Here is an 11671-nt window from a genome sequence, read left to right on the forward strand (position 1 = left end):
GAGTTGGGTTTTTTTTTTACTTTATTAGTTTCAATTTTATTGATCTCTTTTAGTTTTAGAATTTCAAGTTTGGTATTTGAGTGGGGGTTTTTAATTTGTTCTTTTTCTAGCTTTTTTGTTGCAGGCCCAATTTATTGATCTTTTCTTTCTCAGTTTTATGCAAGTAAGCCTCTAGAGATATACAGTTTCCCCTTATTACTACTTTTGCTGTATCCCACAAATTTTGATATGTTGTCTCATTATTGTTATTCTTTTGGTTGAAATTATTGATTATATCTATGATTTGCTGTTTGACCCATTCATTCTTTAAGATGTAATTATTTCATTTCCAATTTCTTTTTGGTCTATTTTTCCCTGACCCTTTATTGAATGTAATTTTTATTGCTTCGTCATCTGAAAAAAATGCCTTTACTATTTCTGTTTTTATGCATTTGATTTTGAGGTCTTAATATATGGTCAATTTTTGTTTAGTTCCATGAACTGCCAAGAAGAAAGTGTACTCCTTTCTGTCTCCATTCAATTTTCTCCAAAGATCAATCATATCTAGTTTTCCTACTATCCTATTTACTTCTTTAACTTCTTTCTTATTTATTTTGTGGTTTGATTTATCTAGTTCTGAGAGAGCAAGGTTGAGATCTCCCACTATTGTAGTTTTGCTATTTTTTTCTTGCAAATCTCTTAACTTCTCTTTTAAGAATTTAGATGCTACACCAACTGAATATATTGATGTTAATATTGCTTTATTATCTATGGTATCCTTTATCAAGATATAGTTTCCTTGCTTATCTCTTTTAATTGGATCAATTTTGCTTTTGCTTGATTTGAGATCAGGATGGCTACCCCTGCTTTTTTTTTTTTTTTATTTCACTTGAAGCATAATAGATTCTGTTCCAGCCTTTTACCTTTACTGTGTATGTATCACTCTGCTTTAAATGTGTTTCTTTTAAATAAGATATTGTGAGATTCTGGCTTTTAATCCAGTCTGCTATTAGTCTTGGCTTTATGGGACAATTCACCACAATTTTATTAACACAACCTCATTCTACTACTTCTTCTGGGTGATTAGTCACACATTGTCTACCTATATTAATGACTGGAATTTAGCTACATATTCCCCAGTTTCCCAAATCAGTGTCTGGATGAACACTGTTTTGTAAGTACTCTCAGGAGGTGAAATGGTCAAGCCTACTGTGCCCGGAGACAAGGGATCCATAGGCCGGACAGGGACAGATTTCACCTCTCTAGAGGATATCTCAGTAGCCCCAGCTGCATACCACTCTATTCTCCCTAATTGCAATCCCTTTCTCACATCAGATTGCTTCTCAGCTGATTGATCATGTAATTCCTTTCTCCAATCAGATTGCTTCTTGGCTTATTGATCATGTCTGAGTCCTGAACTTCTAAAGACTCTCTGGGTATAACATCAGCTGCCATAATGCCCCAGATGTTTTTTGCCTGGGGCCCTGGAGCTGTGCCCCACTTCCTGTTTCCCTGAGTTAATATACATTCAGATGCCCAATAGAAGCCTCGGTTGCATTTTGGAAATATGGTTTTGGGTTTTGTTCTCTCACTTTGTTTTCTATGCCAACAGTGAACTTTCAGATGCCCTACTTTATCACATTCAAAGCATCAATGAGTCTCTCTCGAAGTCCTTTGCCAAAAGGGACTCTGCCTTCCCATGTTCAGATCTGGAGAAATCTGCATCATAGCCTGGGTATAAAAGATATTTGTGCCCTCTGTGGCACAGCGTCTTATGATCTCCTCTAAAGGAACATCCTTGTGTAGTCCTAGTATAATTCTTCTACAAACCTCATTAGCATTTTCTTTAGCAAGTTGTTTTATCATAATTTCTATTGCTACATTTTTACCAATAGTTCATATGGCAGCTGTGTGCAAATGTCCCATGAAATCAGCAAAGGGTTCGTTTGGACCCTAACCCTGAGCAGGGCTTGCTCCAAGGCTAGAGAATGAGTGCTGGAGCTTCCCATGAAGACTGGGTGATGGAGAGCTCTGGATCTGGATCCCAGAATCAAAAGCCCATGGCCAGGTTTACCATGATAGCTCTAAATCAAATCCGAAGAGACAAGCTAATGAGGACTGCTAAAAAAGAATTGGAAGACTTGGAGAAATGGAAACAGCAAGAACGGTCTAGACCAGTCCACATGAAGCCAAATAAACTAGGTGGAAAGCAGTCAGAGGCTGAAGTTAGGAAGAAACAACAACATCAACTCTTACAGTGTAAATACCAGCAAAAGTTGAAAAGAGAAGAATGCGTACAAGTCCAAAAGGAAGCGGAAGAAGCTAAACTCCAAGCAATAAAGGCGATTCAACAACAATTCAACAACAAGCAATAAATTGAAGGAAAACACAAGACATCAAGAGAAGAAACGGAGAGAAGCATTTAATATTCATTTTCATGATGATACATTTTCATGATGATACATTCATTTTCATGAAGGCTTCCTTTCTATCTTGTCTTCCTGGGAGGGTGCCCCATGCTTTGATAGCAGGACAAGAAATTTGTTTATATGCTGTCAAAGGGTAATTAATCTGCACTAAATTGTCTGCATAACGAACTACACCTCTTAGTTGGTGTTAGAGGTAATTGGTATATTAACTCCAGGTTGCCTATTTCATTGGGCTTTTATTCTACAGAGTTCACTCTACTCAGAAAGCCATAACAAGTTTTGTGCTGGTTCTAAACATGTCCTTGCTATAGATTTCCAATTGTTAGGGGTTACAATTTCAAAAGCCAAATTCTCTAATAACATCTTAATGTAAGACGATGTAGACCCATAAAGAGTGCAGGCCTTTTTCAGATCTTTGATAATTTCTAGATTAAATAGAGTGGCTTTTGTTTTTTCTTGACCTGAAGAGTCAAACTCTTCAATCACAGGGTATGTTTTTATTTTTAAATCAGATATATCCTGTCCTTTATTTTTAGTTTTAATTAGTGCCCCCTTTTTAATAGTGTCATGGGCGTGGACAAAACTTCTGCATGGATGATGCTGATGGTGTCACTGCAGGTCTCTTCTCACTTTTCTTCCCCATAGGTTACTGAAGGGACTCTGAGAGGATCCTACTTATGAAAAGCTCTCATATGCTGCTGCTTCTTTTTGTCCCATTGGGCACCAAAATGTAATGTCCGGGCTAGCTCCCTCATGGGCCTCAGGATCAGCCCAAGTCCTTGGTTTTAGTGGAGGAATGAAGGAGGCAGGAGAGCTGCTATATACCTCATCAAAGAGGAGTCTGAAACCTAGCATCTTCTCTTGTGTCTGTGGCTGAGAGCTGTGACTGTGAGAAGGAGTCTTCTGTGTCTGGGACTTCCTTTAAATACTCCTGTATGATTATGTCACTACATCACACTGAACATGCACAATTGTAGTCATCAGTGCTAACTGCATTGTTAGCAATTGTAGCCAGCAAGTGCTAACTATAGTAGTGTTACATCACCACAGCACATTAAGTATATGTACTTAACTAGAGTGATTACATCATTAGCTAGAGAATCATTATCCCATCCATTATATTGAGTCTTAAGTATACCTTTTCAAAATTCTGGCCCTTTATCCTGTATAATGATTGATCCTTTGCATCAGAATAAATTTAAACATATCAAACATGTTAAACAAAATTTCTTATGGGTTTAAGTCCCGGTAAACTTTTAAAATCATGTATCTAGCCCTAAACTGTGATTTGTAGAATTTACTATTAGAGATAAAATCTCTAGAGACTGTAACTAATATTTTTTGAGTTCTGAATTTGATTGATCATTAAGTCAATAGCCCACCCTTCAAGACAAAAATGCCATATATTATTCACTGAATTAGCTTCTTTCTTTTTTTCTTGGATGCCATCCCATTTGTTTAACTACCCCCCCCCTCAGGGAATAACTTTAACTTGGTTATACCTTGTTTTTTTGCCAGAAAAGATATGATAATTATAAGATATCCATTCCAAAATTGTTCTGGCAAACTCACTCATATTTCTTCTATACCACCTTCCTTGAAAACTTCTTCATAATCTCCTGAGAACTAACATTCTGAATACCACAGATAGCTAGTAGAAACTTTTCTATGGTCTATATCAAGATACTTATTTGAAAAAAATGTTCTCTGATCCCTTGTGAAATCCATTTTCACTGGTCACAAACCAAGGGAAACAATTAAACAGACACATGTCCCTTTTCAAGGGCTTCAAATTGATTTTTGTTTTTTGTTGTCACATTTACTAATTGAGTAAAAGCCTTCCCTTGTAAGACTGAAAAGGCACAGAGGTTTTTGCCAACGGAGATCAAACCCATTTATGATTAATTATTAACTCCACTCTGCATGTCTTCCTCTCTATCCAGTGCTTAACACTTTTTAAATATGGTGTTTGCACCCTATGTTATCTGAGTGCTCTTTTCACTATGCATACTACTATTGCTTCAGACATTGCTCCATCCCTTCAAGGAGCCAAAAGCAGATACTTTTGAGAAAACATTCTTTAGTATTTATCTTAAGAAAAGCTGTTTGGATGAGAGGCATTCATGACATCCTCATATCCCATCCCTCCAACCACTGTCCCAACTTTCCTCTGGGTGGGGTCCCTGGCTATTGTTCCTACTAACTCCCTTTTAATTTATCTTGTTCCTATTTGGATTCTGCATTTTTAATCTACTCGTGAGATTCGTTTCCTCCAGGTTCTAAGCTATGAACTTCCACCTATTTGTTCACCAGGAATACCATTGCCTAACTGATTCTGATACCTACCACCCCTCTTAATACTGCTGTCACCATCTTGCCTCCCCTCTTAAGTCTGGATCCCTACTAGGTAGTGACAACATTGTCCCATATCAATATATAGCAGCTCCAAAAGATGAAATCTCTGCTCCTTTGACCCAAATGAATTTGAGGATTGACTGCTTGAGAGGAGAAAATAATTCAATATGATTTGTGGTCCTCTGATTTTAGGGGGATTTCTGTTTTAATAATAGGTCAGTAATCTTAAATCCTAAAGCATCTGGCTTTGGAGACTGCCTCACGGATTTCTCACCCTCCCAATCCAAAAACAACAATCTGTCTGATTTTGAATCAGACACTTCTCAATTCATTTCTGATTATCAGATAGCTTCTGGCCTCAGGATATCCTATGGACTAAACTCTTGAAATAATAGTGATAATCTGTTGGTCAGTGAGAACCAGATTCAGAGGGCTACTTCACCTTCCTACCTATGAGTCATAGAATTAGCATATTAGTGATCAAAAGCTGGATAAATATGTGTTGTTGCTTCTGTTTCTCCAATAATTTCTTTTGAAAATTCAGCCTGCTTTGTAATGGTATTACAATTACAATAAAATTTACCCCTTGGCTAAACTTGTAAATTGTTTTCAGACAACTCACAACTCCTATAATCCCAAACTTTTGGGGTCCCCTTTCTGTTGTGATATGGAAGCCACCTTCCAGTGGCAGCTGGAGAGCTAACTCAGACCTGTAGAATGGGTCCCTTCATGTGAGAGGATGATGATGATGATACAAGGAGACTGAGAGGCAGTTGGCTGTTCTCTGACCTCTCCACTGAGAGGCTGTTGCATTGTTTCACTTCTCTCCTCTTCCCTCTGCTTCCAATTTATTTTATTCCCAGTCCATAAGCAACACCTGTGACAGTAAAGGCTGCCTTGCAACTCCTTCAGATGTTATGATCCACAGATATAAAGGCTCTTGGAGAATTGACCTGCCCTTTCACTTAGGCATGGTCCTTAACAATTCCCCTGTTTGTTTAGTTTAATTTTGTTTTGTTTTGTTCTATGGATATCCCCACACCTACAACATGGTAAGAAAGTTTGTGCATTTACTGTTATCTGAATCCCTACACTGAGGAATGCAAGCAGCACTATCACCTCTGAAATGCTATAGCAGGTGTTAAATCTTGTGAGACGTCATGGAGGCAAAGTTTCAAATGGAGAAGAGGACTATAGTCAGAATAGGCACTTAAGTCTCTCATCAGTCTCCTGGCTCAGCCTTTTGATGTGTTGGCTCATTTAATTACCGCAACTACCAGGTCACTTCTCTCTTTCCTTCACCTTGGGTTTCTTCAGCTCTCAGGTGCTGCTGCTTATGCCCTATATCAGGTGCCAAAATGTAATGTCCAGGCTAGCTTTCTTGAGGATCTCTGGACAGGCCTTGATCTTAGCAGGAGAGTCACCATGAGGACGGTCAGGGATAGAGTCTGGCGTCTGGAATCTGGAGTCTGGAATCTGGAGTCTGGAGTCTGGAGTCTGGAGTCTGGAGTCTGAGTTTGAATATACTTTCTTACTCAACTCTGCTTATTTCAAGTCCTCTTAGCCCTTAAATACCTTAGGACAATTAATCACTACAGCATACTGACCATGTGCCAACTATAGAACCATTACATCACCATATCACACTAAGTTCTAAATATATGTGAACTAGAGAATCATCATCTCATCAATCACACTGCGCAAACACTCTGTTGTATGTATCCTTGTTTCAAGTATACTTTTCCAGAGTTCCAACCCTCCACACTTTTCTAGTCTCAACAGCAAGAACCATAGATACAGAATATTTCCCCGAATACTAAGGACATACTCTACTATGAATATACCCAGAATTTTGGAGTAAAAAGTTATATCCATGAAAGAAAAAGTGAAGGTGTGTCACATATATAAGAGATACAAATAGACATGGCAACTCATCATTCTGGAACTGTTGGATTTTGATGTTCTTTCTTTTTCTGAAGTATCCTTTTAACATTGGAGGGGGAGTTTAGTACTGGGATTGGACAAATTGTTCCACAGTTTACCTGTTCTAGGTTTTATGGGGAAAAATGTCTGCATAATAATGAGGCATCATGTCTTAGGTGTATGGGTCAATCTTCCCTAAACTAGTCAAGCAGATCACTGCAGTCATCTGTTAAATGCAGCCAAGTTGGGGTTCAAAGGTTGCCTGGAACCTGAGAATGCATCAACATTGGTAAATGTTTCCTTACACTCTTTGTTAAGAACCTAGTCTTTTTTAGCTTTTATAATAGCATTCTTCATTGCTAGATTGTTTTTGTGCTCTTTTCTGCTTAAGAACTACAGAATGTTTTTTTTTTTTTTAACTAGGGCAATGACAATATTTTAAAATTGGCAGAAGCTAGAGTATGTTGGAGCATGAACATTTAAATTTTCAATATGAACATTTACAACTTGGAAATCACCAAAGACTACAAATGAGCATTTTATGTGTGGTTTTGCTGAAGGTCAACATCTTAAGAAAGTAATGGAGAAAATATTAATTATGCATATTAAATTTATATGTCTATCATGCATAATTTTTAAATGCTATTTGTTAAACATTTATCAGTAAACTCCTGGGCAAAGCTCAATAAGAGTCTTGGCACCAAAATTGTTTGCCTCATCTAGTCAGGAGATGAGAAAATTTGGCTTCTCCTTTTCAACAAATACTTCCTGGCACAAGTCTTTTCCCTTGGTAAACCATTCCATTTTGCTTTAGGATTATCTGTTTCAATTCAGTAATTTCTACCTCCCAGACTCCTTTGGGAATTTTCTATAGCTGAATGGTTGTAGATAAAGTCATGAATGAATTCTGAGCACTAAAAACAAGTTAATTGTCAAACTCCTTTTTCATCCAATAGAGCTTTTCAAAACTCAGATCTTTTCTAAAATGAGAGAATACCTTTGATACTCAATTAAAATCTAAAGGCTTTCTTTCAGCTCTTGGGGGAGTTTGCCTAAGGAAGTCTCACTGAGAAAACATATCAGGAAGGATGTATGTCATATAACTAAACCTGGAGGGGGGTGGTAGCAAATTTTGATAGTTGGGATCTGATGAGTTGCATCAAACCTAGGAATTCTCCCACTCCCACCTACCCTGTATTCCTGTATTTACTTTTTTATATGTTGTAATCTGTTAATTTAATGCAAGTTCCTATAGAAGGGACCATTTTATCTCTCATCTATCATTTATCTATCTGTCTAGATATAAATTTTATAAGCATGTAATACAGTATTTAGGCCATCCATTTACCCATAATATGAGCACATTACCTTCTTAAATGAACCGATGTATTAATAGTGGAGGCAACATAGCACAAGGGTAAAATTACTGACTCTAGAGTGGGAGATTCTGGATTCAGAAAAAAAAGTTCATACTAAAATCAAAATAAAATAAAAATTGTCTCTTTAGTTGTTTGCAATCTGCAGATATAAGGATCTTATTCTTATTTTCCTATGGTAGCTTTATGCTTAGAACAGTTCTCTCTTCTATTTGAGTTTGTCTGGCCTTACTTCTTCACACCTCTTTTTGTTCTTTTCACTCCCAGTATTATATAAGACTTGAGTTTTTCTGGATAATATTCCCTTCTATTGTTATCTGACTTTTACAGTACTGGCTACATGTTCTCTCTTCTCTTTCATAGAAAGGTATTAACAACATACTCAGAATATTGCTTTCTCTTTGCCTCTTCCCAAGTCTTCCCAATCAATTAGCAATCTGTTTTCTTTTGAGACAAACCATAGTGGATAAAGTACCAGGTCTGAAGTCAGGACAGCTTATCTTCTAGAGTCTTGTTCTGGACTGCTTACCTATGTGACTCTGGGTAAGTCATCTAACCCATTGTCTCATTTCTTTCATCTGAAAAATGAGGTAAAGAAGGAAATGATAAACCAAGCCAGTATCTTTGCCAAGATAACTCCCCAATTCAACTGAAAATAACTGAGACTCACACAAAATTTATATATATATATAAACTTCTACAGAATGCCTTCGTTGTTCAGTAATATCAAGCTCTTTGTGATCCCATTGGGGCTTTTCTGGCAAAGATACTACAGTGGTTTACCATTCTCCAGATTATTTTGCAGATGAAGAAGTGAAGCAAACAAGGTTATATGACTTGCCCAGGGCCACATAGTTATTTAAATATCTAAGGCCAGATTTGAATTCAGGAAGATGAGTCTTTTTGACTTCAGGACTACCACTCCATCCACTGCTCCGCCCACATAGTTCAACATGTATATTAAACGTCTATCAACTACCCTAAATTTCCCATGTTTCAATCAATGAACATCCCAAGACCTATATTAACATTCTATCTTAGTCACAGGCAGAGATGATAATGTTTTGACTCTTGCCACTCTCCTCAGTGTTCTGCTTTCATTTTCATGAATTCTGAAATTATCTTTTTATAATCTTTATCATTTTACCTTTCTTTCTGCTTTAGAACTTCTAAACCAATTTTTATGTCCTTACCATGAACTTTTTTGTACCTCTCCATTCTTTTATCCCTATACTGGCTATCCTCTTCTCCTTTTCCCATCAAAAACCTTTGGTGAATCAATTCAACTTTATTCTTTTCTCTAATATGAAATTCCTTGCCTCTTTTTCCTCTGTCCAATCACACAGTCTTAAAAATCTTACATTCTATCAGAGAATGTCAAGATAAAAATCTATGATGAAGAGGAACTGAGGCACAAAATCCTAGTGTTGTCAATGTATTAGTATGATTAGAAAATACCAAAAAATTAAGGAGGGGGAAGGAGAGAAAGAGGTGAGAGTGAGGAAAAGGAGGAAAGGGGAAATAGGAAGGAAGGGGAGGGGGAAGAGGTAGAGGAGCAGAAGCAAGAGCAGGAGGAGGAAAAAAGCAATTAGCAATATTGCTCAATTTCTGTTCAAATTGTCAGGTAAGTTTCCAGATGGCAGCTACTACTACTCTCAGATAACAAGATAAAAAGAGTTAATGCAAAACTTTCTCTGAAGAATCTGATCCATTCCTCCCCACAATACACATAGTACTTATTCAAAAAGTAGAGTTAAACTCAGGAGTAATCTATTTAACAGTTGTGAAGAAATATGAGAGCACAGCTTATCAACAGATTAAGTCACATTTGGAAATGTTGTGATGGACAAAAATCCTATGACTAGCTTAACTTTCATACTTTCACAGACATCTAAAATAATGTGTTTGAGTAACAGGCTTAAGAGAATTAAAATTGACATAATGAGGTATTCATTCACTACATAGTGGATTGATCATTAATATATAATATATTGACTAAAGCTTATTAGAAAAATTCAAAATAAATTAGGGTATCAATTTTTAATTTCACAATGCACAGTTAAAGAATAATATTGAAATAATAAAACATTTAATTGTGAAACAAAGTTAAACCATTAAAATACATTTAATATAATTATATTTAATGCAACTAAGACAAATTATATAATGAATTATTCAAATCTATAGTAGGTCAGGACTTGACTCTTTTAAGTCTTACTACCTGATAGGGTAAAGTTGTTGCACAATCAATTAAGATAAACTTTTCGAAGAATCTCAGTTTAATAATAATTTCTCAGGGACCTACTGTTACTTGATGTCTGCTGGTCTCCTCCTAGAACACTACAGAAGAAACAAACAAACAAACAACAACAATAACAACAACAACAAAAAATGAGATCTAGCAAAGCAAATATACTCTCTTCTTCAAACCTTACCTTCCCCTACAAATGCAATCAATCAGAAAGTACTAATTTGATAAGTTCCAGGCAGTGGGGACTCTAATTTGAAGAATAAAACAAACCCTATTATGAAGGAACTTCCACTATAACTTTATATACTATCGCTTGACAAGAAATTGGGTTAAAAGACTGGCCACAGGTTAGCTTTATATTCTGAAGAATGGAAGTCTTATTACCTAAGAATATTATCAAGTTGAACCCTATAAAAAGAATATATATTTTTAAGTTTGATCCCAACCCTGATATTATAATATTAACTTCTAAATATCAATCACTTAACTGACTCCCTCAAATGCAATTAAGGTAACTAGAACATTTTCAGGTATCATTATCTAAAAGTAAAAAAAATAATTTTAACAAAAAGAATTCTTAAAAGTATAGCAACTTATCTGAATGTTGAGCATAAACTTTAAAGGTATCAATTAATTTGAAAAATGAATAGAGATTATATTTCATAATAAAATTATTTTTCTTTTTAAAAATCATTTTATGAATATTTAAATTACTGAATAATAGCTATATTACTGTATAGAATATTTAGGAAATGAAATTTTTCTGGGAACATATGGACAGTATTGTCATCTAAGTATTCTGTACAATATATTAATCAAAGTCTTTATAGAAAATATACCATAATTCACTGGAAATCTGGGGCTAGGCAATCTCTGCCATGATCTTCCTATTGCTTTTCTTCCAATAATACATGCTGTAAGCCAAGGTGGAAAGGGAAGAGAGACCATGTTCCCATAATCAAATAAAATGGTTAAAAATAACAAGATTAATAACTTACATTTACATAAAGCAATGGATTTATCTTCCTATCTATGTAGAGATAGATAGACTATAGATATACCACTGTGTTTGTGTATGTGTTTGTGCATGTGTGTGTATGTATTATACACATGCATGTGTACACACAATATTTCTTAGAGAAAAAAAAATCTTATTGCTTTCTCAAAGATTACTTCTCCATTAAATTTAAAACTTTAATTTTTTTTTATTTTAGTACCTTTTTGATGGAAACTACTATTCTCAAATCATTTTGAAAGAGTAAGATATGCATAGTCTTATAGATGGTATACCTAAGAACTCATTTTGCCTATTTGCTTATAATAGGAATCTGACCACAAATTCAGATTAAAAATGAATA

The sequence above is a fragment of the Sarcophilus harrisii genome, chromosome 1 (genome assembly GCF_902635505.1).
Source record: "Sarcophilus harrisii chromosome 1, mSarHar1.11, whole genome shotgun sequence".
NCBI lineage: Eukaryota > Metazoa > Chordata > Mammalia > Dasyuromorphia > Dasyuridae > Sarcophilus > Sarcophilus harrisii.